Consider the following 27,173-nt stretch of genomic DNA (forward strand, 5'->3'; position numbering starts at 1 on the left):
GAGGGAGGAGTGGGTAGCAAAAGGAAGGAAGAGTAGATCTTAATCTCGGCTCTGTTATGGATTCTCGCCTAAAGCCCAAAACACCACTGCCACTGACAACCTGCTCCATCGCCTCTACAGGATCATCCTACACAACACTATACAGAGATAACTACACCCGACATTTACATTAACACACTCAGTTCAGCAGTCAGGGTTCTGCGTCTCTCGCTCCACTCCTAAACAGTCACAATGGGTTTAATGTCGCCTTTTGAGGCATAGTGGCGGCTCACGGGCGGCCCGGCCAGCACTTTAACAGTTGCAGGGAGTCTTGAAGAAGAAGATAAAGAAATGTACAGTCACTCCCCAGACACCCTCCCCCTGTGCAACCCCTACTTTCCCACCCAGTGCATTTTGGGAAACGGGTCAAGGATCAGCACATACAGAGAGAGAGAGAGAGAGGCAGACAGACAGATAGACAGACCGACAGACAGAGAGACAGAGAGACAGAGAGATGGGGGGGGCAGGGGGGGCAGGGGGGGCAGAGATACTAAAGCAGAGTTCACGGGCAGGTACCTACTGTTTATTCCTGTTATCTGACAGTTACTGAGCTTGTATCAAAACAGTGGCTCAGAGTGGTCTGAAATCACAGGCCCCTGACGGAGGAGTTTAAGAACAGCTTTGTGCTCTTTGAGCTTTTCCATTAAGCTTTAAGGATCGGCGCGTTACAAAAGCAGACTGACATTAATACCTAATGGAGCAGTAATCACCGCTTCTAAAGCGCCCGCGTCAGAAAAAAAGGTACAGAAAGCAACTGGGAAAATGAGTCACTAAGCTAAAGAGCATGAGCTGCATTTAAACACATACATTTGCACACACCCACCCACCCATTCACACACACTGCACGCACACAGTAAGGCACTCTAGTGTTAGTCAGGCTGGTACAACGCAGAGAAAAAATAAATAAATAAATAAATAATTATATATATATATATATATATATATATATATATATATATATATATATATATATATATATATATATATATAAAGGTATATATCAGTATATATATATACTATATATATATAGTATATATATATATATATAAATATATATAAAGTATATATCAGTTGCTAGGCCTAAATGCCTGCTGATGTCCTGTGGTATTTGGCACAAAAATGTTACAGCAGATCCTTCAAGTTCTACGTAACCCCATATGCAGCAGATGCCCCGGCCCAGATATCTTGTCAAAGACACTCCGGCCCATTTCTCTTACTTCTGACGCGTCGACTATGACAGCTCACTGTTCAGTAACGTTCTAAAACATTTCTCAGACTTTCTCTCAGACATCTCTGACATGCACAGACATCTGATCTTCATATTGGCTTATCTGTGTAAACAAATCAACTAACTGTGAATAACGTTCTGTGTGATAATGTGTCATAAGGTTTTAAAAAATCCTCAAGTATTAGAAAAGTGTTATATGAATAAAAACAAGGAGATGATCGGCATTTAGCCTTGCCATGTGGCATTTGTGAAGAGATACCCTTCTTACTTCATGCTTTTGAAGTGAAACAGTCGAGCAGCATCTATTCTGAGGCTCGCTAGGTGAAACATTCTGACACCATTTAGTAAACCGAAAGCAGGAAATAAGGGTGCTCTCAAACTAGAGGCAAAAAATGAACTTTCTAGCGTGCTCTCTGTATCCCTCACAGACGATGTAGAGTCACAGAAATACGATTTTAGAAGATCTGGCAAGATTTGCATTCAGTTTGTTGGTCCAGGCTCAATTCAATTTATCAACCAAACTCATTGACTATCGACTCATCGATAGTGATCACACATTTCCTTGCATTTCTGAAAGGAAGGAGAAATCCCTTGCACACAGACGCTCAGCAATGATTAGCAGTGTAACAGAGCGTTCGCCTGTTTGTGTGTTTGTTGCTGCTGAGAGGGCTTGTGATGCTTATTTGCATGGAGAGGAATGGAACAGTGCACTATTGTGGGTCTGATGAGAGAAGTGAGTGTGTGTCTCTGGATACTGTGCAAGTGTATTGTGATGTTTGTATGTGTGTGCATGCTGGACTGATTAGAGGAGCCAGTGGGAGAGATGCAAAAGTGAGATTTGCATGATTTTTTCAGAAAGAGTATGAGGAACCCCTTATAGCGTACTGTAAACTGGTGCAACATGACACCTCTGTATCTGTTTATTGCTCAAAACTCATTGCCATTTGTACCGGAAATGTGTGTCACTGAAGATGCCTATTTTACCCTTTTACAGGGTTCTTCAGAAACGTAATAGAGTAGCTGGCAAGAAACAGTGCAGTAATGTAAATTTGGTTAATTGGGTAAATAAGAGGAGTTATTAAAGCCTGTGATTTCCGACTAAACAAACGCATGTAGTTTGTTACTTTGCAGTCTTTAGACTTTGTGGGATTATTTTGGAGATTTTGAGGTAGTGTGTAAGTCTGGTTAACAGGACAGAGAAAACGTAGAGAAGTTTTAATGCAATTAAAAAAAATAATAAATAGCATGCCCTCTATTTGTATGGGTTTAGAATGCATCTGTTCATTCTGAAAAGGCAGGAAGAAGTAACTAAATCTCTGTGTTAATGACTTCTGCGAGAGCTAATTGGCAAAAGGTGTTTTAATTAATGAAATGAGATTGGAAGCGTTGGTTTCACAGGTGCTTTGCCCATTAAATAAAGGAACACTAATCTGTTCTTCTCAAGAAAGATTAGTCAATATGAACCATGTCTCAATGCAAACACCTTTCAGATGACCTCTAGCTTGCACTATGGATGTTGACTCAATGTGCTTAATAAAAGACCAGCTTTCCACGGTGGGGTAATCTAGTTCATTTCTAAAGTCATTTCTAAAAACTTTCACTAATAGAAAACAAATGTATATAACAATATATAATGTATTGAAATCTACATATGTGTAACTACTAAACATCTTTTTTCCAACTTCCACTTACTGACCAATGTATCCACTCATTCCTCCATTCATCACTGGTCAGTTTCTGACCACAGGGCTAGACTGAAGTGGTGGGATATAAAACTGACCAATATATCATCCTTGTGATACCATGATACATTTCACTGAGCCAACCAAGGATTTAGACAACACTAATTAACTGCATGTCCAATAAAAAGTGAGAATAGTCATTATTAGTGCAGTGCCATCTTTTCTGAACACCCCTAAACAAGGAGTTAGTAAAAATGTGGCAAGTTATGTGTACAAAAAAAAAAGTTAGTTAGTTAGCCTTTTCAGAACATTCTTCAGCCAGTTCTTTTTGAAAGTAGATTTTTTTTCTTCAAGATTTTTAACGATTTGTTGTATCTTGGAATTCCAGGCTGAATTTCAGATTGTCCCTAGAGGCCGGATGTGTGTGGGAGCCCTTATGATAACAACAGTTTGTGCAGGGGAACTACAGGGATTCAGGCAGCAAAAAGAGAGATATAAGCAAAGAGTGATGTATTTTTGGATTTTTCATTTTCTATCATGGTCAATATGCCAACCACCACTGATCTACACACAACACTCACAGACTAAACTAACCGACATATGGAACAAATAGCAGATGTCAAATAAAAAGAAAATAATAGTGCTGTTAGTCATTTTCAAGTGCTTTTAAATATGACACTATTGATTCTGTGTTCAGAAAAAACTAGATGTTGTGATACATACTGCATACTGTGCAAATGTCTTCAAGTTTCATGTTATATTGTTGTCACCATCTCTTATAAAAGACTGGAAGTGCTGTAGGCAGAAAACTTATCCTTGATCACTGATCATACTTCAGACTCCTATCATGTAAACAGATCAAGATCTTTTCTCTCATCACTTTTCGCTATCACCAACATTTTGATTCTGATGTCCTACACAGTCTCAGAAACAAAAAGACAAAACAAAAACACTAACAAATCCAACAAATGCAATTATGCTCAACTCAATACTTGCTATTCATTATTTAAGTAAATTGGAAGTTAACAATTATTTTTATTCTACATTTGAACAGTTTTGTATTAATAAAAATATTAATAAACAGAGCAAATAATAATAAGAATAACAATACAAATAATTATACATAGAATAAAACATAGCCATGTTTATCTTTAAAAATCTAATCCTTTTTCTGCAGAGCAAAAATGATATGTTGGCAGGTGAAAACACCTCTATATATCAAATATTTGACTGTAATAAACTTTTTAAAGGTGATTTCTAACTTGATTTTGGTAAATGTTTTGAAATTGTGAAATTATATTGTTTTTCTATTTATCATTTGTATTTTTACCAGACATAAAGTAGAGCATTTTGTCTACTACCTTAAAAGTGAAAAAGAAAAAAGTTAAATATTTTTAATGTTCTTATAACAAGATAAGAAAAAATAGATATCAACTAGATGTAGGATGATTTATTCTGTCAGGATACAGTTTTTGGGAGTGTGTTTTTAACTACTTGGTATTGGCATCAAAATCAAATTCCTGGTTTTCTGGCGACCCAACCCTGGGGTGCTACCCTCAAAGGCACGTCATCAGTACCTTCAGTTACAGGACATGATTATACCACATTCTATTATATTCACTTTTTTTAAGACACATTTTAAGTCCATACGTTTCATCTTAAAAGGTTTTCTTTTTTTTTTTTATTATTTTTCAGAAAATAAAGTAATGGGGCTCCTGAATGGCACAGCTGTCTTAGCTGATGCTATAGCCATCTCTTGAGTCCAAGAAACTGCTCAGAGCATAGCTAGAAAGGCAAGCACAGCCCCCTGTTTGAATGCAAAAGACATTTCAGAACAATTTAGTGGTGGTTCACTGTTCTACTGAATACCCGAACAAAAGTGATCTTCATGGAAGAGTTATCACAAGTGTCCTTACCACACTATTCAGCATTCAGAGTTATTAAATAAGCACCTAACCCTGAAGCATTTTAGAAACAAGTCTTGTGGACTGCTAGACATTTGTTGGCTACAGTGACCATTTATCAACTATTACGGAGATTACTGTGTATTTGTAGGTGCATTTACACTGTTGGTATCTAGGGAACTCAAAGTAAGTACCTGGACAGTGCCCCTTTTTCTGTGTATACTTGGTTACCTGTTTTAACACGTCCAAGCCCTCTTGCTGCTATTCTCTGTTAAGAGCTGTTTCAACACATCCCAACTCAGAATCCTAGAATCTGCCTACCACCACACCCAGAAAGCCAGAACCTGCCTGCACAGCCTAGTGCAGAACACAACTCATTTAGAGATACCCAAACCCAGAATGTGAATTAGGCTCTGCTTTCTCTAATGCAAAGTAAACATCCCAAGAAACAATCTCACAGTCGCAAATATTTTGAGAAATTGCACAAATGAACTGAAAAAATGTAAAATGATTGCATTTAGGCTTTGTTTACAGCTTTGCCAAAAGAAATTCTGGTTGCTTGTTTTGCGCATCAAATTTCAGTGTCTGTCTCAGATTAGGAGTCTTCAATTTCAGCAAAGGAATTTAACATCTGATGGGTGTATTTCTTAAGTCACAATAATTCCCTGACACATACACCAAATCTATATTTCTGCTGAAATCCTGACCATCCACACACACAAACACACAGCTCAATTCTCTGATAGTGAAGCTGTGTCACAGGGTGTAGAGAAAAGTCAGCTATTTGAAATGTTAGTATCAGAAAAACACACACACACACACACACACACACACACACACACACACACACACACACACACACACACACAGACAGTGTCTGCTGTCACCATGATGACAGCTGGTTAACCCCTGAGATTATCGGAGCGTGCCCAAAAGCAGAAACAAAGTCATCACACACTCCACTCAAGTGTGTGACATAGGCATGCAGCAAGAAGCAATGATTTGGCAGCTCCAAAACAAGCAAGCTTAAACAAGGAGAGAGAAAGAGAGAGAGGAGAGAGAGAGAAAATCGTAGTTGTAATTAAAACTCATACCAAACTGCACCCTCCCACACACACACACACACACACACACACAGACACACACACAGTATTCAGTAATACACATTAGTGGTGACAGCTTTCTGAATGTAGAACAGCTCTGTTAGCAGCAGCTAAAAATCACACAAAATCACACACACAAGCAGCAGCTCAGATTTTTCTACACAAGTCAAACTACTGTCACTGACCTCAGTACAGCACTGTGTGGGTGTAAGCATTACACAGTGGTCCTTAGTGGGTAATTCCTAAAGTCCTTGGGAAAGGGGAAGCGATGGAAGTGTCTACATGCCGAAACACACATACACATATACACACAGACATGGTCACTCACTCACACACACAGGCATATAAGTGATGCTACATTATGATCTTGTTGTGTGTGTGTGTGTGTGTGTGTGTGTGTGTGTGTGTGTGTGTGTCTGTTTGTGTTTTAATAAGACACATGGCACAAAGTTTGGCCCACACTCTGATTCTCCACATGTCCCTGTGTGAAAGTGTGAAGGGCAGCATGTGTGTGTGTGTGTGTGTGTGTGTGTGTGTGTGTGTGTGTGTGCTGTGCTGTGTGTAGCTACAGTGAGTGTTAAAATAGTGTGTGTTAGACAGCAGACAGGCTGAGAGAAAGAAAGAGGAGGATGAGGATGTATAGTAGAAATCTGATCTTTGTAAATGGGAACAAAATCAGCTTCCAAAGGAAGTCAATGTAGAGTCATTTTGAACTGTTTATGTTGGTTCATTCATCATGACATTGTAAAAGGCAGCTGGCACTTTCATATAGTGTGAAAAATGGGAAATGAAATAAAAAATGAAGCTGCCCCTGATTGGGCTGCAAAAATGACCTGATTAAACTTAATCACTCAATTAACAAAATGAGCCTTCTCTGTGAACCAGCACTGATTAGCTGGTCACATTTGCATGAAGATGAGGTCTATTTTAAATTCTCCTACCGGTCTCTCTTGCACTAAGAAATAGCTTGACAGACACATGCGTTTACAAGGCATGGGTGTCTTCTTAAAATTCCTTATTTTTATATACATTTTATCAGCACTAGTTTTGTAGGTCGTGTGGTGTCCCACAGGGTTCTATTTTGCGGCCTGTAAAAATGATGCCAAATATGACAGCAATGTAGTTATAAGAGTGAAGAACTGAGTCTTAAGGGTTAAAGGTTTTCTTGTTTATCTTTTTTATTTTTTGTATTGCTTATTTTAAAATCATTAGTGATCTTCCAAAGCCTTTATGTGTGTTTGTTAATGTTCAGTTATGTCCATTTGGTTAAAATTGCTTTTTTAAAAACTCTGAATACTCCATTAATAATAAATGAATAATAAAAACAGTTATAAGGACATTCCTGAAAGTCTGAGCAAAAAGCAGCAGAATGAATAGAAGTCTATGTGCAGAGATAGAGAGAGAAGGAGAGAGAGAGAGAGAGAGAGAGAGAGAGAGAGAGAGAGAGAGAGAGAGAGAGAGAGAGAGCAGTCATTCATTTCTGTCAGGGTAAATATTTATATGAGAGTGATGTCAGAGCTGCTGGATATTAAATAAGCATGATACTTTAGCCTCACAACTCTCAATACACACACATACACACATAACCGCAAGCTACATGTATACAAATTCAAAACAAGCTAAAATCAACTCTGAACACTGAAACAGGATTTTACTGGATCTATACTGACTTCACACAAGGAAAGAGAGAAAGAAGTGAGGTGTCTGTGTGTGTCTCTGTGTGTGTGAGTGTGTGTGTAGTGTCTTCTCCACCTGCTCAAACGACCATGCCACAATATGACGTCAAACAGACAGAACATTCTTTCCCCTGCTATCCAGTCAAAGCAGCTTTGACCGGACTGCTCAACGGTCACACTGTGGTCCACGCGGCATTTCATCGTTTGTACGTTACTGCAGGCAGCCGAGGTGACATCCAGAACGCAAGCAGGCTAATGACCTTCAGTTAAGTTAAGTTCAACTTCATTGCCATGGTACTAAAGAAGCCTAACAAACAGCTTTCCTACAACAGATGTAGCAAGACCTGTACAATACACCCAACAACACAACACAGTGCAGGCGCAGCTCAGTGAAAACTTTTATCTGCCACATCTGTAGCATACGCTCAGTAACCACGATCACATCAACACATCAGAAACAGGGCAGACAACCCACTGACTCGCAATACACTTCTCTTAGTACCAAATGGGCAGCCGCTTGCAGCAGTGTATGCTCCATTTTAGCCAGCTTGGGCTTGGAAAGTTTGGCTCAGTGTTAAATCAGGTGCTGCAGGTTCACACTGGCCTGGTTTAAGCAGGAGCTGCCGTTGCTGCTGCTTTACAGCTCACCACAGCTGAGGCATACCTTCCTCTCCTGCGCTTCATTATGAAGTCTTTCCACTGCTTGTTTCTACAATAGCGTACTATGCAGATCTTCACCTAGGGTGTTTTTGTGTATATATGTGTGTGTGTGTCTTTCAACACTGTGGGTTAATCATTAGCCTTTTTTTAACACTTAACCTTTTGGTGGGTGAGTGAGTAAGAGTGTGTTTAGTGATATAGTGCTGTATTATTTTGGGTGACAGTGCTGGAAGGGGCACTGAATGCAACAGTTGCCTGACAATCACAACCATACACAGATATCTGTGCTGAGAGGGGGTGGCAGAGGGAGAGAGAGGGTAAAAAAGAAAGGTTCCACCATAAACAGTCATGTCTTCGCAACAGTGTACTCAGTCCTTTCGTTTAAGGTCTGAATTGGACTGATTTACCCTCCACACATAAATACGGTCAGATGCATATGACAACTCCTGTAAGTGGTCTGTTCCCACTTCCCGCAGTCAACACACTCTACAGCTCAGCGCCAACCAAACTCCTCTCTGACTCCAGATACAGCACTGCATTCAGCTACAGCCAGCCATCATCACACCAAAACACACACACACACACACACACACACACACACACACACACATCATAACATACACATCAAAACACACTATCATGCCACTGTGTTTCACAGAGGGCACAGGAGCTCCAGGCAAATACAACCTGACTACCGGAGGAGAGAGATCATCGGAAAAGCTTGTTCCTTCGCTTCCCAGAATATTTTCCAGACGCTCGAGAGGACGAGAGAAAGAGAGCTTTTGCAACAACAACGAGGAAGAGAAGAAGAGAGAGTGAGCGCAGGAAAGAGAGAGAGAGAGAGAGAGAGAGAGAGAGAGAGAGAGAGAGAGAGAGAGAGGGACAGAGAGAGAGGGAGAGCGAGGCACAGACGAATGACACAGAGCAGGCAGTCTGCACACACAGAGACACTGAGACTTGTAGGAGTGGGAGTGTCAGAGGGAGGGAGCGAGAGAGAGAATGACAGAAAGAGAGAGAGAGAGAGATTAACAGCAGTGGTTTCTGATGTATGTAATATATGAACAATATGAAGGTGTTGTTAACATGATGCAGATTTATACACAACTTTTAAAGCAGACTTTAATGTTTTGCAGAAGACTGTAACGGTCAGCCCAATAACACCGTTCTGAGTACACTGAGGAATTATCCGAGACAGGGAGAGAGTGAGACAGGGACAGACAGAAAGCAAGAAACATTTAAAAAGAGTGAGAAAGAGTGAGGCAGAAAGAAAGCAAGTGAGACAAAGAGAGAGAGGCAGAGACAGAATGAGTGAGAAACAGAGCAAGAGACCATGAAGGAAAGAGGAACCGAGTAAGACCAATCGAGAGCAAGAGACTGAATGAGTGAGAAACAAAGAGGAAGAGAGTGAGACAGAGTGGGAGCAAGAGACGAAATGAGTGAGAAACAGTTTAAGAGAGCATGTGACCGGGCAAGAGAGCAAGACAGCAAGAGAATGAGTGAGAAACAAAGAGGGGTCGAGCATGAGAGAGAGCAAGAGGGGGCAAAAGTAAGAGCAAGAAACAGAATGTGTAAGAAACAGAGCAAGAGAGCAAGAATAAGAGAAACAGACTGGCATGCTGAAAGAGAGAGAGAGAGAAACTAAGAAGGAGAACACTGTAGAGATGCTTATTCCGTGAGAGAGGTGAAAAATCCACTCACAAACACACATGCAAACACACACAAGCAGAAGGCCCACAGTTGACCAGTTAAGCTTCATTTCCTCTCTGCGTCAGGAATGACCAAAAGAGTACAAACACAATCTCATGGCCACACATACATATGCGCAGCACACACACACATGGCTCAGTCTTGTGGAACAGTGAAACACAGGGAGAAGTCCTGCTGGAGCGTTCTCCACCACCACTGCAAACTTCACCTCTCAACACCTTATCTTCTACTTCTGTCTGTTCAGTGCGGTGAGGAGAAGCGTGTGTGAAAATGCATTTTCACTGATACACACCCAGACCACACTACTGCGCTCTGACTGACACTCGCACACATGCACAACGAGCCCAGAGCAAGGTTCCACTGCCACAAACACACACACACACACACACACACAAACACACACATCCTAACTTCTCTTGTAGAGGACATCCACCACAAACACCCTCCAACCACCACTCAAATGAGTGTGTGTTGGTACTGTATGCGAGTGCACATGACTTGTCATTTCTCGTGAAATCAGACAGTGGAATTGTGTTAGCAGCTGTACAGCTCTCATGATGAAAGTTAACACACACACACACACAGACACACACAGACACACACAGACACACACAGACACACACAGACACACACACTCAGAAGCAGGTTTAAAAAAAAAAAAAGGAACCATTCTGCAACTTATATATTGACATTTTTAGAATTAACAATGAATAAAAAAACAAAAATCACATTATTATAGAAGCATAAATATGGGCCAATGCCCAAATACAACAAATTCACTTGACGTCACTAGAAAAACAAACTTAACTCACCAAGAATGCATGACTGAGGTAAACAGTCAAGAACGCTTTCCTCAGAGCTGTACTAGTTTACTGGTAATTCTGTATGTTCAGCTATGCTGTTTTGGTTTATGACGAGCTTTATTGTAGATAGTTATCAAACACATGAGCTGGTCAGTGGTAGTCACAAATAAGGAAATTCAGCTAGAGAGGACATGTATAGTATCCAGTATTTTAAAATGAGTATTCCACCTTTAGAGGCCTTCAGAGGAAAACCATGGTAACCCTGTTTTTAACTTATTTATTTACATTTTTTGGCGTTACAATAAATTACATAGTTATTAATAAATTAATAAATCACAGAATTAGGGAAGCATAAAGATGAGCTAGTCAGTGGCCGTCACAAATTATGAAATCCAGCTGAAGAGGACATGTTTAGTATCTAGTAGTGTCCAGTGCAATCAACAGTACTGATAAATTTCTGAATAGACATATTTGCCACGTAAAAGACAAGGTGATGTTTAGGGATGCACCGATCCGATATTAGGATCAGATATCGGTCCCGATATTAACAAAATCAGCTGGATCAGGTATCAGATAATTAGGCCGATCCTAATCTTTTCACTTTAATTTGTTGATTGACTGCACTAAATGAAAAATAAATAAATGACAAATGCCAATTTAGTACATTTATGTGTTCATTTGTTATAATATATAGAGTAATGATTAAGTCAATCCTAATGCCTGAAGTCTCTCCCACATGGTGAGGTTTACAGTTTATTAATACAGCAATGGTATCAGATCGGTATCTGGTATCGACCGATATGCAAAGTTTATGTATCAGAACTGAAAAAGCCGGATTGGTGCATCCCTAGTGATGTTATAGTTAGAATACGGCAGTCTGAAGAGTTTTGCTAATGAGAACATATTATTTGCTTTGAGAACATATTTAAGAACAATACAGAAAGAGACAGTTTTCCAGTTTGTCCAGAAGCTCTTTCCAAACATATACATTTGACCTGTACAATAGCTAGAAATGATAGACAGACATCTATAAAATGTAGAAATTGGGACTACCTCTCAGTGGATAAGCATTATGAAGAAATATAACATCAACATGAAACGAGATAATGTAGGGAAAATAAAAAGTATAATGAACAAAATGAAAATGAATAAATGATGCTGATAATTCTTCAGCATATTCCGTGTGATTCCAGTCTCACTGTGAATGCCTAAACATTACTAATACAGAACAAATTAGAATATTAAACATGCAAGTTGTCAGTAGTTGTGGATGTGGATAACACGCAGTTTGTTTTAAGTAAATATGAACAGAAGGTTAAAAAGAAAAAAATATATGTTACATGATTTATGCTGATCCCTGTCAAACCCAGTACTAATTTTAGGAGTACAGACGCACCATTAGCCATAACATTAAAACCAGGGAAAGAGAATTGATTTTAGTGGCACCTGTTAAGGAGTGGGATATATCAGGAAGCAAGCAAACAGTCAGTTCTTAAAGTTGGTGTGTTAAAAGCAGGAAAGAAGCATAAAAACCTGAGCCATATTGACAAGAATTAAACTGTGATGGCGATACGACTGGTGGAGAACAGCAGGTCTTGTGGGGTGTTCCCCTGTATTGACAAGCAACTTACAGGACTTAAAAGATCTGCTGCTAACCTGGTACCAGACATCTTCATAGATCTTGAGATGCACCCACGCAAGATTAGACAGGTGGTTTTAATGTTATGTCATAGTTTATACCCTGTTTCTAGGGAGTAAAGTGTGCTGTAAGGCCTGAGCATCCATGCAACCCTTTTCATTTTTGGCTACCCGAAAAATATATGGCTGAAAAATGGTGAAATAAATCTTGTTTTTGAAGCTGTAATACCACATTTACCCGAGCACACACTGGATTAGGTTCAATATCTTCCCGTTTTCCACTTTCCAAAAGCCACTTTCCAAAAGTGAGGGAAAGTGAAAGCAGCAGGTTTGCTAATATTAACAGCGGCAACAGAAATGGTTTGTTTGTCTGACTGTGAATATTTAGTCTCAGCTGTCACAGTCTCAGTACCTCACCAACACTCTTTTGTTTTGCAGTATTTTAGTCAAAACAAGTCAAAAAGCTATGTCTACTGTTGAAAGAGACGTTTGTAACAGTGCATTGTGAATGCATTGTGAAAAAACGTATCCTAGGAAAAAAGGAAAAATGAGCTGCACTCTGTCTGTATTGTATAGGTTGGCTGTGCAAAGTCACCATTTTTCTTTGTTTCCTTCATTACTAGAGACGCCACGTGAAGGGATACTGCGGTGCCAAGTAGATGACAAGCTGAAAGTATGATGCTACTTGTTTTCTGTTGTACTGAAGGTACTGAAACTCCCACAGCTGTCATTGACATGCGTTATTGTAATTTCTCCGGAACTCACGAGGGCAGTATAATAAGCATACACGTGTAGTGATGCAAACGTACGAATAAGGACACTGCAACAACGCAAGCATTTAAGCACTTCAAAGACAGACATCCAAATCTGTGCTCAGAATTCACGGTGAGAGAGTTTCCTCCAAATGGTCGTAATCTGATGTTACCGTTATTGTTTGTCAACTGTGTGCATTAGGTGAACATTAGATTGTTCAGGCTAAAGCTGTGAAGGTTCATAACCAGTCGTAATAGCGTGCCCTGTGTGCAGCTGCCTCTGCGTACCCTCTATACCTAGAAGAGCTGAGCTCCAGTCATATGACCTGCTAAAATTGCTGTGTTAGTTTTACAGCTTACAGTACAGTTCGGTTTGGCGGACAAAACACTGTTAAACAAAGAAACTGTTACTGTTGGCATGGGGTACCAAGTTTTACAACATAGTTTTGTTGTAATTTAAATATTTTGTCTTGTTATTTGTTATAACCATTTTCTTCTTTCATATTTCAGGCAGCTGGGTACTGCAATAGAAATGCTAGGCACTGTTGACTTGATTTGGTTTGAAAGTGTTTATGTTGAAATACATTTATTTCTGTCATGGTATTGAAATTGGTATTGAGAATCGCAAAATTCAAGTGGTATTAATATTAACTACCAAATTTCTAGTTCTCGATTCATTACACTCCTAGTTATTATCATTTGTTCTCACTGTTCATTGATATTAGCCATGTGTACTTTTATTCTTTTCAATGAAACAATAAAAAAGAACCAAATCAGGACTTAACACGGACAAGCTCTTTACACTGTTCTCTTCACCAGGTCTTAAACCCATGAGTTAATCTACCCATCAGATGAAGGAGTGTGTTTTAGTGGGGGAGTGTATGACACAGGCTGAAAGAAGAGAATGCGCTGTGCTTGCAGGAAAGTGAAGATAGTGAATAAGCCATTTACCGAAAACACAAAAAGCCACTGCACGCCATTCTGCATGTGCCACTCTACACACACACACACACACTGTACACTTCCTTCCCTTGCACCTGAACCCGCACACGCTCAGTAACCCACCCCTCCCTTTCTGTTTCTCTGTCAGTCACTCACACTTCCACACTCACATAACACACCACAAACTGTTCTTTGCAGATGCTTCATCAAAGAAGTGCTTTCCCAAGCCATAAAAGGTAAATATGGCGTAGCCGCGCGAGCAAGTAAGCGGCTGTAAGTGAATGCCAGAGCGTGATGTCAGCTGACGCCGGGCTGAGAGGCAGGCCAAGCTGCATTTTCATCTGCATTTTATCAACACGAAATATTCGTTAAATAGAGACTTTTATATTTAGACTTCCGTCTCTAAGCAAGAGAAAAGCAGAAGAGAGAGAGAGAGAGACAGATAGAGAGTGAGACTGCAATTCATTTTTTTTTCCACATGAATCTTTCTTGTGCAATATTGCCAGAGCAAAGGAAGGTGACTCACCAGGTAAACAGAGCATGTTGTGTGTAGCTGCAAGTAATGTGTGTGTGTGTGTGTGTGTGTGTGACAGGGCCTTACAGTTAATGTATAAAGACACTGAGTGTGACCCCCCTCAGAACACACAGCAACACGGGTCCACACTTCAGCTCCCGCCTAACTGTCTCCCACGGCAACCACCTACTCCACCGATTGGCTGTCAGCTCTCATCATTGACCGTCGGTCAGTATGGCCTAGCCCTCGGGTCAACTGTCAATCAAATCCACTGATACTGCTGTTGTGTGTCTTGTCAGTGAAACGCTAGAGATCTAGTCAACAAACACACATGTGATGGACATGAGACGTTGTCGTAGCACTTGTATACAGTACATGTCTACTTTATTACACAATAAAAAAATTAAAAAACTAAATATTACAGCCAGGTCAATAAACTGTTTGTCTGATCATCTTTTTGCATATATAAATCACTGATATTTAGCAGCTGTTTATATGGAAATGGGAAGACTAAATAAAAAAAAAAATTAAAAAAGTAAGACTAAATAAAAAAAATCACTTTTATTATGACATTATATTGACAGACAACAAATGAAAAGATTTGTGTCATACATCCAATCTAATGATGACCTGGTATAATTTCTGGGAGTACAATTTTAAAATGACCACTTCAGCTTGTTAAATAATTGCTTATGATCAAATCTGATTGATATTTAGCTACCTATTAGTTTTACTTTCTTAAATTAAATCTCCAGATTGGCCCACGGCCATTTTTGGGGAAACAACCTTGTTTGTAGGTCTAAGCAGTATCTGCTTTTTTCATACTATCATATTGTCTCAAAATATAACCGCACTATACAACATTTACACAGCTTCTGTGCAATCTCATCTGGAGCTATTTTAAACCCGCAAAATGATCAAATACATAAGTTCAGTTTGCTCACAGGGTCACAGAGTAAGTGAACAATGGCCACAATTTGAAATCAATCATTCAATAAATGTTAAAGTGTCTGTCTGAAAATTACAGTTGTAAAGTTGCTCTGAATCAAAGCTGCTTAGCATTGGCTCAGTTAGCAGGATAACTGTTTGCTCACTACAGAACAAACCTAAATCAGGTCTGGCTGACAGAAAGGCCACTGATAAACTTTTAGATGTGAGTAACTCAGTCCAAGCAACTGCTGTCTGAAGGACAGAACGTTTTTTTTCCCCCCATGGTTTTGGTTTTGTAGTCAGCCACAGAACTAACCCTTGCTTAGATAGCTAGCTAGGTCCACCAAAAATCAGACAGCTGCTGTTGACTTAGTGCTGAGCTACTGACACAAGAATTCAGAGTTGTCCCCCACTTGTGTCTGAGAGAGCAAAGTCTAGTCTTTAGGTCAATTGTGCCCTATTGGACCCACACTCGTGAATCAAACTGAAGATATTTTGACTGGCTAACTGCTCCTAATGTTATTATTAAAACATAACATCACAATAATCACTATGCCACTATTACTGTCACTCACCTCCCTGCTGCAGCTTATGTCCACTTATTGCACCTCCATGTATCTACACCTCCTATCTATTGAAATATGCCTTGATTGTCCCAGATTCCAGTCATTTGGATCAAAAACTGAAACTTAACCTTCAGCATTAGCATATCACATTCTAACACAGCATGGAATTTTAGAAAATTTTAAGCTAAAATATAATAAACTACCTAATGATCTGCATATGGCCTTTCAAACTAAGACCTGAACGCATTTTTAAGCTGATTCAAATGTGTTTATGGACATCCATTTGTGAAGATGAGATTGGTGACAGTTTAAGTCCAGTGTTTGTTAGCAACATTAGCCTAGCATCTCCCGGTCTACACTAAAGAAGCAACATTGCAACACCAACCATGTCTTGGCTGATCGATTCCTTCAATACCTTTCCTTTATTTGTTTTAGTACTATTCCTTTACCTGATACTGACATTAACGAAACACAATTTGGGGCTGTAATAACTGTCCATTTAGCAGACTGTGTGAATGCTTGTGATTCATACAAACCATTTACAGAAAATTGCAAGACTGCTCGGCGGGCTCCCATCACACTTAGCCGACATTACTGTGATTTGTTACATGGCTGTTGTAATTAGGGACACTCAATATTGATACGCCAGGCATGTTTCTAAATGGAATGCAATAACAGTGGTCCTTAATGATTAGCATACTGCAAGGGCAAAGACTGCGATGAGGATTAGTGCATTAGTGTGCAGCGGTAAACTCAGCGAACACAAATGAACGAGACAAATGAGAAAACATGCGGCAGCATACTTGAATCAGTGAAGTGCAGTGAAAAGTGTCTCTAGTAAGTGGTGCCCAAAATCATCCCCAAGCTTCTTCAAGCATTTCCATCTCTGATTAATGATGTGCAATATTCATAATAACTGCAGTGTTAATTGCGAATGGATGATTCAGTGCTAATCGAGGAAGGTGTCATGGTGCAGAATGTGCTCCACTTCACATATCTGAGTCTTTCCATCACCAGCGAAATACCTTAACCTCTTAGCTTTTACTCTAAAAGAAGACATGACCTTTCCTCCACTCCTCTTCCCGTCTTAATGTGCTGCCAAGCTGTCCATGCTGTTTTACTCTAATTCTGATGGCAACGTTTGTTATGTTAAACTAAAAGTCTCCGAAGAATGCATAAAAAAATTAATCACTAAAAAGTTCATACAGTCAAACCTAAAGTATCTTGACTGACTATCTGCTTCTAAAATTATTATTTGAAATATCACAATAATTACCATACAACTATAACTGTTTGTGTTTTTAATAAATTAATATATTAATACATGAATTTTGTTCACCATGCAAAAATGATCAATGAAATTCAATGTAAAAGGTTTTATTACAAGTCATTTTGGACTATTTCTATTGGTCAACTCATCAGGAAATGTTGACAATGTAAAGAACAACCTTATGTCAAAGTGAAAAATGAAGATACAAGGTTTTTGAGGTAGAGTGACAATATATTAATAATAAGGTCAGAGTTCATTTCTTGGCGTGGACAAGGGAGACACTTGGTGGCAGGCTACCTAAACTACAGGAGCAACAAGCAAGAAGGATTACATTCCTCAAGGGTCCATGTGCTATTATGGTGGTGTAAGTATGCCCTGATAAAAAATCCAGCTTAAGACTTGGTAGCTGGTTTCAGATGGTGTAACTGGGCCTTGATGGTCACAAAGTGGTTGAAAAGCTGGTCAATCAGGCGAAAACAGTCCCCACCACTGGTAAACATGCTGGTTTTCATTTGAAAATTGTTTGAAAATTTGATTTTGATGGACTGCCATTTTGGTCATGCAAGTCAATCACCTTGGTTTTACTGGTCAACAAGCTTGTTGACTAACTGCTTAACTAGCTTGGTTAGATTGTTCATGCTGGTAGACCAGCAACCCACAGTTGCAGAGCAGAATGTCCTGACCTTAGGTGAAATAATTAGCCTGAAGCGCCATTACACACAGATCATCATAACATTATAGATTATGTTCTGAAAGCATGAAAAGCCAGTACTTAAAATGACTGCAATTCGGGAAACAGAAAAATCAGATATCAGTAGATGCTGAGACATGAGACCTGATAAGCAAATGCAGAGGGATTAGTCCTGATACAAAGATGCAGAGACAAGAGACCTGATGATTAGATGCACAGAGATCAAACATGATAAACAGATGCAGGAAGATTGGCCCTCATACACAGTGAGTCGTATTGCAGGGCTAGATATCCAGGAGGGAATATGGCCTAAATATGTGGACTTATTAGGGTGGGAGTAAACAGAGTTTGGAATGTTTAAACCAATCCAAAGCTTAAAATATGTTTTCTGACTAATTTTTTAGGGCAGTGGTGGCTCAGCGGTTAGCCTTGAGCAAGGCCCTTCACCCACTCTGATCCCCGGGCGCTGGAATTAGCTGCCCACCACTCCGGGTGCGTGTGTGCTCAATGCCCTTAGTTCACTAGTGTGTGTGTGTTCACTACTACAGATGGGTCAAATGTGGAGAACACATTTTGCTGTACATAGTGCAGTGACAGATACTTGCACCTAAAGCACCTACCCAAAGATGTTTGACTTTGACTGTATGTCAAAATAACAATGTCACAATGTTGGTGTCTTAAAACACTTAACACTGACTTATTCTGAAATAATCATCAGAGTATACGCCATCCCTTTCCTGAGTGCATACCACTGTGGAGCTGTGAATCAGAGAAGTGTCAGTTTGGAGAAGCCATACCTCAGAGACTAACAAAAGAGCGGCTTTTTGAAGCTACGTCACAGCAAAACTCTTATTAGATAAAGTCTGAGCCTAACCTAGATTGGTCTCAGTTCTCCCAGTTCTATGTATAAACTTCTATCCCCTCCCAGTGTAGAAGTGAAAACAATTGGGCATACAAAGCGATGTGGTGCGAATGTGTGTGCGAATGTTGTCGATGGGTTACCAGTGGCTGTATGTGGCCCCTGCAGCTGTCACAAAACAGCAAGTGATTGTTATACTGATACGCCAAGCTATTACATTTGCATTTAAGGTAATCAATTATTTAAGTCAATTATATAGATATGACTAAACCAAATGTACAGAGACAGAGAGGTCAGGTCTGATGAATCGATACAGAAAGGTTAGCCTTGATCAAAAAATGAACAGAGGTCAGAGATCAGATCTGATAAAGAGGCACAGAGATATCAGACTTGATGATTGGATATTAGGCCAAATTGACAGATGCACAGCGATCAGACTGGACAAAACGACACAGAAAGATCAGACCTGATAAATGAATAGAGAGATCAGAATCTAATAAAGAGTCACATAGTTATCAGAGATGATAAATGGACAGGGAGTTATTAGACCAGACTGACAGAAGCACAGAGATCAGATCTGATCAAATGATACAGAGAGAGCAGATCTGATAAAGAGGCAGAGAGTAATCAGAGATGATAAATGGATAGGGAGATATAAGGCCAAATAGACAGACGCACAGATCTAACAGTCAGCCAGAGAGATCCGATCTGATAAATAAATACAGAGAGATTAGTCCAGATCAACTGATGCATAGACATTAGATCTGACAGATACAGAGAGATCAAGCCTGATAAACTGATAGAGAGATTAGGGCTGATTAACAGATGCATGGAGGTCAGATTTGACCGACAGACAGAGAAATCAGACCTGATAAAAAAAAAAGCATCTTTAAAAGCAACTAAACCGGCAAACTGCCTACGTGCAGTCAGCTGACGAGCTGAGCAGTCTTGTTAGGTGTCATTGTGTTACGAAGTACAGTTCACTCACAGGCATTTCAAGAACTACAGTACAGTGATTAATGCATGTACTAGAAGAAGAGGAAACTGACCAAAAGCAGAACACAGTAGTACAGACGGTCAAAAATATTCTGTTTTTGTGAATCTATGGAAAATCCACACTCTGTTTCCGCTCAGCTTTTTCAGAGTGTTACACTTGCGTTCTAGATGCACTGCAGTTCACGAATCAAGTGTGTCATGTCAGAATTAGTCTCTCTATTTATTTAGCATGTTATTCCACAGCTGTGGCTAAAATTAGATCTGACAGGCCTCAGAGCTCAGACTGTTGACTTACCAAATGACACTGTGGAAATACACACATGCCCTCTCTCTCATTCAAACATGCATACACACCTACGCACACTCTTCGCACATATTTACTGTACTTGTTAGCATCAGGAGGGTTTGGAACAACTAAATCCTAAACAAAACGAAACTTTAAACCCTAACCATAATCACAGACAAAAAGGTACCTTTTTATGAAAGCAACTTCAAGTTTCTAATGGCAATAATATCATGTACTTCTTACAAAAGACAAGCAAAACAGCCACCACAAGACACACATCTATTACCCACATTACTAAGACAGGTCACAGCTGGATGTTTCCCTTAATTCAGTTCTGCATTCTACAATGAACAGCTGAACCAGTTTGAACCACATTTACTTCTCATTACACAGCCAACATTTGAGCCAACATTCAACAGTTTAAAACAGAACTGATAGAAGAGGACATTTCACATTAGCATTCATCTGTTTGTATAGTGTGTATACATTAGACATACTGGCTCTTTTCATACTGCCTGCATATGCATATACTTTCCACTAGATGGTGACAGAGTTTAATGAGTCACAGAACAGGATCCTAACTCAAACACAGCACATGTACAGAACGATGTTTACCCAAGAACTGTGTTGTAATCCTCTTCTCAGGTAACACTGCTGTTGGAAACTGTGCGGTTTTAGGTAATACAGGATTAAATAGGTCATAATGGGGAACCATTTTCCAACACAACATTCTATATATATATATATATATATATATATATATATATACAACCAACAATGGACCAACAATGGACCAGCGCTCCTCCATACAAGATGGAAATAGTCAAAAGCTACCATCATTTAAGATCCATGGAAAGCAAGCATCCTGACTTGTCCTGGCACCTAAGTGGTGGAACGAACCTCCCCTGGGTGTCCGAATGGCAGAGTCGCATGCTGTCTTCAAACACAGACTGAAGACCCACCTCTTCCAAGAGTACTTAGGCAAAGTGTAGTGTATGTTGAGTATTGTGCTCACTGACTTGTGTGTTTAGTGATATAACAGTGGATAGCAGTTTAGTGGATAACACCTTAATGCCAGATACCACAAGCCAGCTTCAGTGGTGTTCAGTGGCATGTTACGGCTGATCATTCATATTCATAAATAAGCTTTTCCTATTCTACATGTAAGCATCAATCACAGTCTGGAAGCTTAAACCTAAACCTCTAGTGCTGATCTGAAGCCTAATGAGACACACTTGAACTATAAAACAAGAAGGTACTAAAATGACTCTCATGCTCTCTATTTCATTTTTCATAACCTTATTTCTTTTATCTGAGATCAATACAGCAAATGGCAGCAAATGTTTTCTTCCTATTTAGCTGGAATTAAAAATCAAATGTATGTGTATGCTCGTGTGCACACACACACACATACACACACAGTATCTAAGGGTAAAATCTCACATTACTTTGGGCAAGGACATGCTTTTCCATCTCACTGCTCTAACACTCAGTCGCACACAAAGACCCTGAGGAGTGCTACAATTCATTCCCACTGCTGATGGATAGTGCTAATTAAACCTGAATAATGACCAGTGTGTGTGTGTGTGTGGCCTGGAGAGGAGCTGCAGGAAGTTCCATCATGTGCTGTAAGAACAACTGTGTAAGTGTGTGTTTGCTACATATGTGTGCCCTAAGGAAAACATCAGAGGCCATCTCCAAAAGTGGCCAACTTTAACTGGAGTAGGACACAAACACACACAAACACACACACACAGAGGCACACACACACACAACTCAAATGTTGCCTCAACAAACAGAAACTGTTTACTACACACGTACACATACATAGGCACAATATTGACCTGTGATCATGGTGCATGCTTAGCTTAACCCTGCCCATCAATTTTATCTGTTTTATCTGCAAGGAAATACATCAGTTCCTCCGCTCTAGCCTGCACTTCATGTACACCAGTCAGAATTGGGTATCGAGTTAAGTTACAGTAGCGTAAACTGCATTCTTGCTTGACTTTCGCTTTAAAAACACATCAGTGCTGTGTTGTGGGAGTGGAGACAGCAAATCACACATCTGTGCCAGAAATGGGTGATAAAAGTGTTAGCATAAAATGGCAAATCTCCCAATGCTCCAAACACACAAAGAGAGGTGCTATGAAATCTCAGAGATTCGAGCTTGCCCTCTGCCCTGTATCTCCGAGGCAGATTTCACACATGGTCCATTTCTCCGCTATTTATAACACCGTTAGCCTCAGAAAATGGAATCTCTCATGTTGAAAGAGAAAGAGAAAAAGAGAGAGAGAGAGTTTTGTAAAACACAAATACTACTGATCATTGTGTGGTGAGGATTTGATAACCTGCAAACACACATGAACACTCAACTGCTATATTACCTGTCTGATAAAAACAGCTATCTTTAAATTCTGCGTATTTGTCAGATCTTACAGGTCTTATTTTACTTTGAAGTGTAGTTCAGTAATGCTTCTCTTCACTCAGAACTGCTGGAAAACAATCTCGTAAAACTGTGCTTTTCTTTTCCTAGTTTGAATGAACTTTTTCGGATCTTAAACACTAGCACTGTAAACCCAAAGACTGAGAAATTCTTCATGCTTTTTTGTCTTGGTGTTACTGCAAAATATGATCTAGTCACAGCCACCATTCAAACAGTCTGACTAGAGGAAAGCTATACTGGTTATTGGTTATCACGGGTTTCGTTCGACTCCCATCTCATGGGCTGTTGACTATTGACTTGTAGTGGTGGTCTTCCTTGTTTAGGGACGTAGAAGACACTGGTTATGTATAATGTGTGTATTATTTATTATCTCTAATATTTGTTTTATTTATAGTGTCCTTTATTTAACTGAAACAATATTTTGAAATAATTTTATATAGTATCTTGCTTTAGCAAATGTTTGATATATATTAGTATAAAACTTAATATATAACTTAGTATATAACCTTAACTCACAAATTTAATTGATCTTTATTTTCATTAATTACTTAGCTTTACTAAACTGTATTTTGTGAGTTTGTGTTATTTGAACTAAAAACTGACCATTCACAGATGACTAATGATGACTGATAAGAAGATAAGACAGTAGAGCTGGTCTTCCTCTGCGCGGGTCGCCTTCATCGTTCCTAAATTCAGCCATGTCACTCCACTGCTGCGTTCTCTTCACTGGCTTCCTGTAGCTGCCCGCATCAGATTCAAAACCCTGACTCTGGCCTACAAAGCCAAGAACAGACCAGCCCCTCTGCACTTGATGGCAATGGTCAAAAGCCGATCCGCACCAAGAGCCCTTCCAGCTTCAAGTACAGCTCGGCTCGACCCGCCATATCTAAGTATCTAAGAGGTATCTAAGTTTAGAATTTTTAGTCTATTCTAACTAGCTGAGGTTTTTCTTGGGTAAATAGCAAAGCACTTTTGTAAGTCGTTCTGGATAAGAGCGTCTGATAAATGCCTTAAATGTAAATGTAAATGTAGAACACTATTTAGCTGAAACTACTGTTTAATTGGAGCCTGTCTGAATTAAGACAGTGTTAAACTAAATCTGCCAAAAGAACAATTTCCAAAATGTATAGCTGCTTAAAACTGCCAAGTGACAAAATGTACATACTGGTCAGAACCAATGATACTAACACTAATACTATACTAACACACACACACACACACACACACACACACACACACACACACACACACACACACACACACACAAGTGTACACACACTCAGGCAAAACACACAGAGGAAGGGACCGGTTTACAAAGGGAGAGACGCACATTTGTTTTTCCAGTAGAGCTACTGGTTTCCTTTCTCATGTCTTAAAACACCTTCCAAAACTTAGAAATAGAAACTCAGTATCTCTAGAGTCACGCTCATGGTGTGACACACAAACACCCACACATACATACACACAGGAAAGGGGAGGCCTGTTCCTAACCCAAGACTGACCCTGCAGAAGCTGCCTATTTTTGGTATTTCTCCCCACAGATCTGCCTCCCTCTTTCTTTTTCTGATTCACTCATTCTTTTCCTGTCTGCCCTCGGGCCGGCACAGAGATTCCACAGAGGCACGAGCGTGCCCTCCGAGGGATTAAAGGAGACGACACAAGAAGATGGATCCACAGATGGAGCAGAGGACAGCAGGAGAGAGAGAGATGCAGGGAGAAGGACAGATGATAAATATTGATATATATTTACTGGAAAACATTTGTAGTTGTTGATCTAAATAGAAGACATGTATCGTCATTGTCGGACAAAACCCTTGTATCTGTATTTGTCATTTTTGGCAGTTGTTCAAAATGACTTTTTACGCTGACTTCCATTGAAAGTTAAGAAGGTTTATTCCAGTACATTACAGGAGTACAGTGGCACACAAGTATAGTAGTAGTATAGTACTAGTATAGTAGTAGTATAGTACTAGTATAGTAGTAGTATAGTACTAGTATAGTATAGTATTGTACTATTACGTTGCTACAACTACAATATAGTTGCAACAATATACTATAAAAACACATTTATGTGTTGCTTTTTAATCACACTTTTTTTCAAATATTTGGCATACATAAAGTAATATTTAGATGGATACAATTGTCCTATCCCATGTTGTCAATGAGTGTTTATTTATAGGATTTTATCCATAAACAGACGGCATGTAAAGCATTCATATTTCAACCTATAACTTCTCTGACCTCACTCTCTTTATATGGCTAAATATTCCCACCCTCAGACCCAAATACTTTACATGACGCTAGCCAACACAGGGACCTTTTTTTAGCTGACAGAACAATATTGCAGCCTGCGCTCTCCTCCAAGCACGTTGAGCCCAATAACGTGTTAGACGCAATTTGAAAGGATTGCTACACACACACACACACACACACACACACACACACACACACACACACTATGCAAATGTACCCAACACAAAACTCAGGATTTGAAGTTCTCACAATATAGCCTGAGCAAGCTTTAGCTGTGTGTACTCACATGCACACTCACACCACTTTCCTAAGAATGAGCAATCATCCATTTAGAAATATGAGGGGGGGGGGGGGATTGATTAGTTGGCAGGTTGAAATCAACAAGAACACACAAGTCATTATTCATTGATTGGCTGGGCTTACCTCACCATCACTGCAATACAACAATTTTACAATGCTTTGTTTAAAGACAACAGCTTCACCCAATCAGACAGAGTGATTCATCTGGTAAGAGTGTGATATGGCCATGCAGCTAAATAACAGATCAATCACATCAATCAATACTGAGTGCTACACAGCCACACTGACAGTGTGGTTTTCATCCTTCCTGCAGTAGGAAGAAACACTCCGGCAGGATTTCATGGGGCGTTTATAACAGCAGGATTTAGTGTCTTTAACTTTCACTCTTGAAGCTACAAGCCTTTTTACATAAAATATATACCTGATATCTTTAAGCTAACACTGGTGGGCTGAAAGGTTAGGGATACAAAAGGTTGCGTGTGTAAAAGTTCAGTGTGTGAGTGAATGAGTGGTTGTGTTCCACACGCAAGAAGAGAGTCCATGGTGGACTGAGGAAAATAAATAACTCTAGCTGCACAGCTGCTGGGACACAGATGATAGAAACACAATTGAAATATTGGTTGACTGATGAAATACACCACTGATAAATACATTAGTGGGCTATGCTCCACCACTTCCATGGTTACAAAGTCTGAGAAGAAATATATTATTGCAAGCTGGGTTTAGTGAATTTTAATTAGCACAAGTATACAGCAATACTATATGGATAGTGAACCAACAAAAAAAAATTATGAAAGTCATTTCATGAGAGGAGAATGCATTCTGCCAGCACTAACGAAAACAATATTACAGTTCTTAACTATTCATGATCAGATAAATACCGAATCTTATCTTATCTTAATATAGTCATGGCAGTGATGGTAAGAGTAATGCGAGTAATGATGGCTAATAGTGGTAATATTAATAGCCTAATTGAGCAGCTATTCACTCACTGACAATAAACCTGAAGGCAGAAAGACCCACAAACAAGCAACAACTGATGGCAGCTGCAGTAAAGGGCTAGCAAAGTATCTCAAGGGAGGATGCCCATATGTTCCAGACTTCAGACGGTCATCGACTGCATAGGATTCGCGTCCACGTATTCAAAATAGTGTTAATATTTAGAATATACAGGGACAGCAGAGCACAACAACAGTGGTCAAATGAAGGACACTCGAACCAAGAACTCAATTAAGGTCAATGTTCCTGAACTGGAGAGTCTCTGCCACCATGTTCACATTTGTTGACTAAATCTCTCATGCACTGAGGCAATGTTCTTGTGCCCCAGAGACACTGTTGTATTAGGAGCTAGTGAAATCTAGCACACTGGAAGCTGCACAGTAGCTGTTTTACTACTTACACAATGCAGGTGCAGTTAGTCCTATCCGGTTATAACTAGTATCTCCATCTCTGGAGGACATAAAATGCAAATTCAGTCCATTGCCAAGTAGAGGAGGAGAAAAAAGAAAGGAATGAGGGAGAGAAAGGGAGGAGAAGGAGAGGAATGAAGATGGGTGTTTAATCAAACTTCTCCATTGGCAGCTATAAACACAGTACCTTACACCTGCAGACACTGAGAGAGTCAGCATGCCAGGCAGTAGCTGAGGTGAGAGAGGGCATCAATTTCATAATGTTCACTGTAGAATACCATGCAGAAGTGGTAAGGAAGAAAAGCCTAAACGAAACAACGTTCCTCCAGGACCATGGTGCAACACACAACACAAGTGCAACACAGAACAAGTGCATCCAGACAGTACAAGACAACGCGGACAGTACAGATGTACTGACATATGTAGTGCAATGCTTTCACATTGTCCGGGTTGCTGTATTGTTAATCTTATAAATATAAAAATCAAATAAACTGATTGTCCTAAACACATGGTCTTTTA

At 39.7% G+C, this 27,173-nt stretch overlaps 1 protein-coding gene across 5 annotated transcripts in view; it reads right to left on the minus strand.

Moving 5' to 3' along the window:
- dgkza (diacylglycerol kinase, zeta a) overlaps nucleotides 1-27,173 on the minus strand; it is a 132,075-nt gene that overhangs the window by 84,143 nt on the left and 20,759 nt on the right. Inside the window, exon 1 of one of the 5 annotated variants that reach the window (XM_072671037.1) lies at nucleotides 8,988-9,191. The exons of 3 other annotated variants lie outside the window; for them this stretch is intronic. The gene's annotated coding sequence lies outside the window, so the exon portion shown is untranslated. Of the gene's footprint in view, nucleotides 1-8,979; nucleotides 9,192-27,173 lie in introns of those variants that run through there. One more of the 5 variants, XM_072671036.1, reaches the window with a different exon arrangement.

Source organism: Salminus brasiliensis, chromosome 25, assembly GCF_030463535.1.
Source record: "Salminus brasiliensis chromosome 25, fSalBra1.hap2, whole genome shotgun sequence".
Taxonomy (NCBI): domain Eukaryota; kingdom Metazoa; phylum Chordata; class Actinopteri; order Characiformes; family Bryconidae; genus Salminus; species Salminus brasiliensis.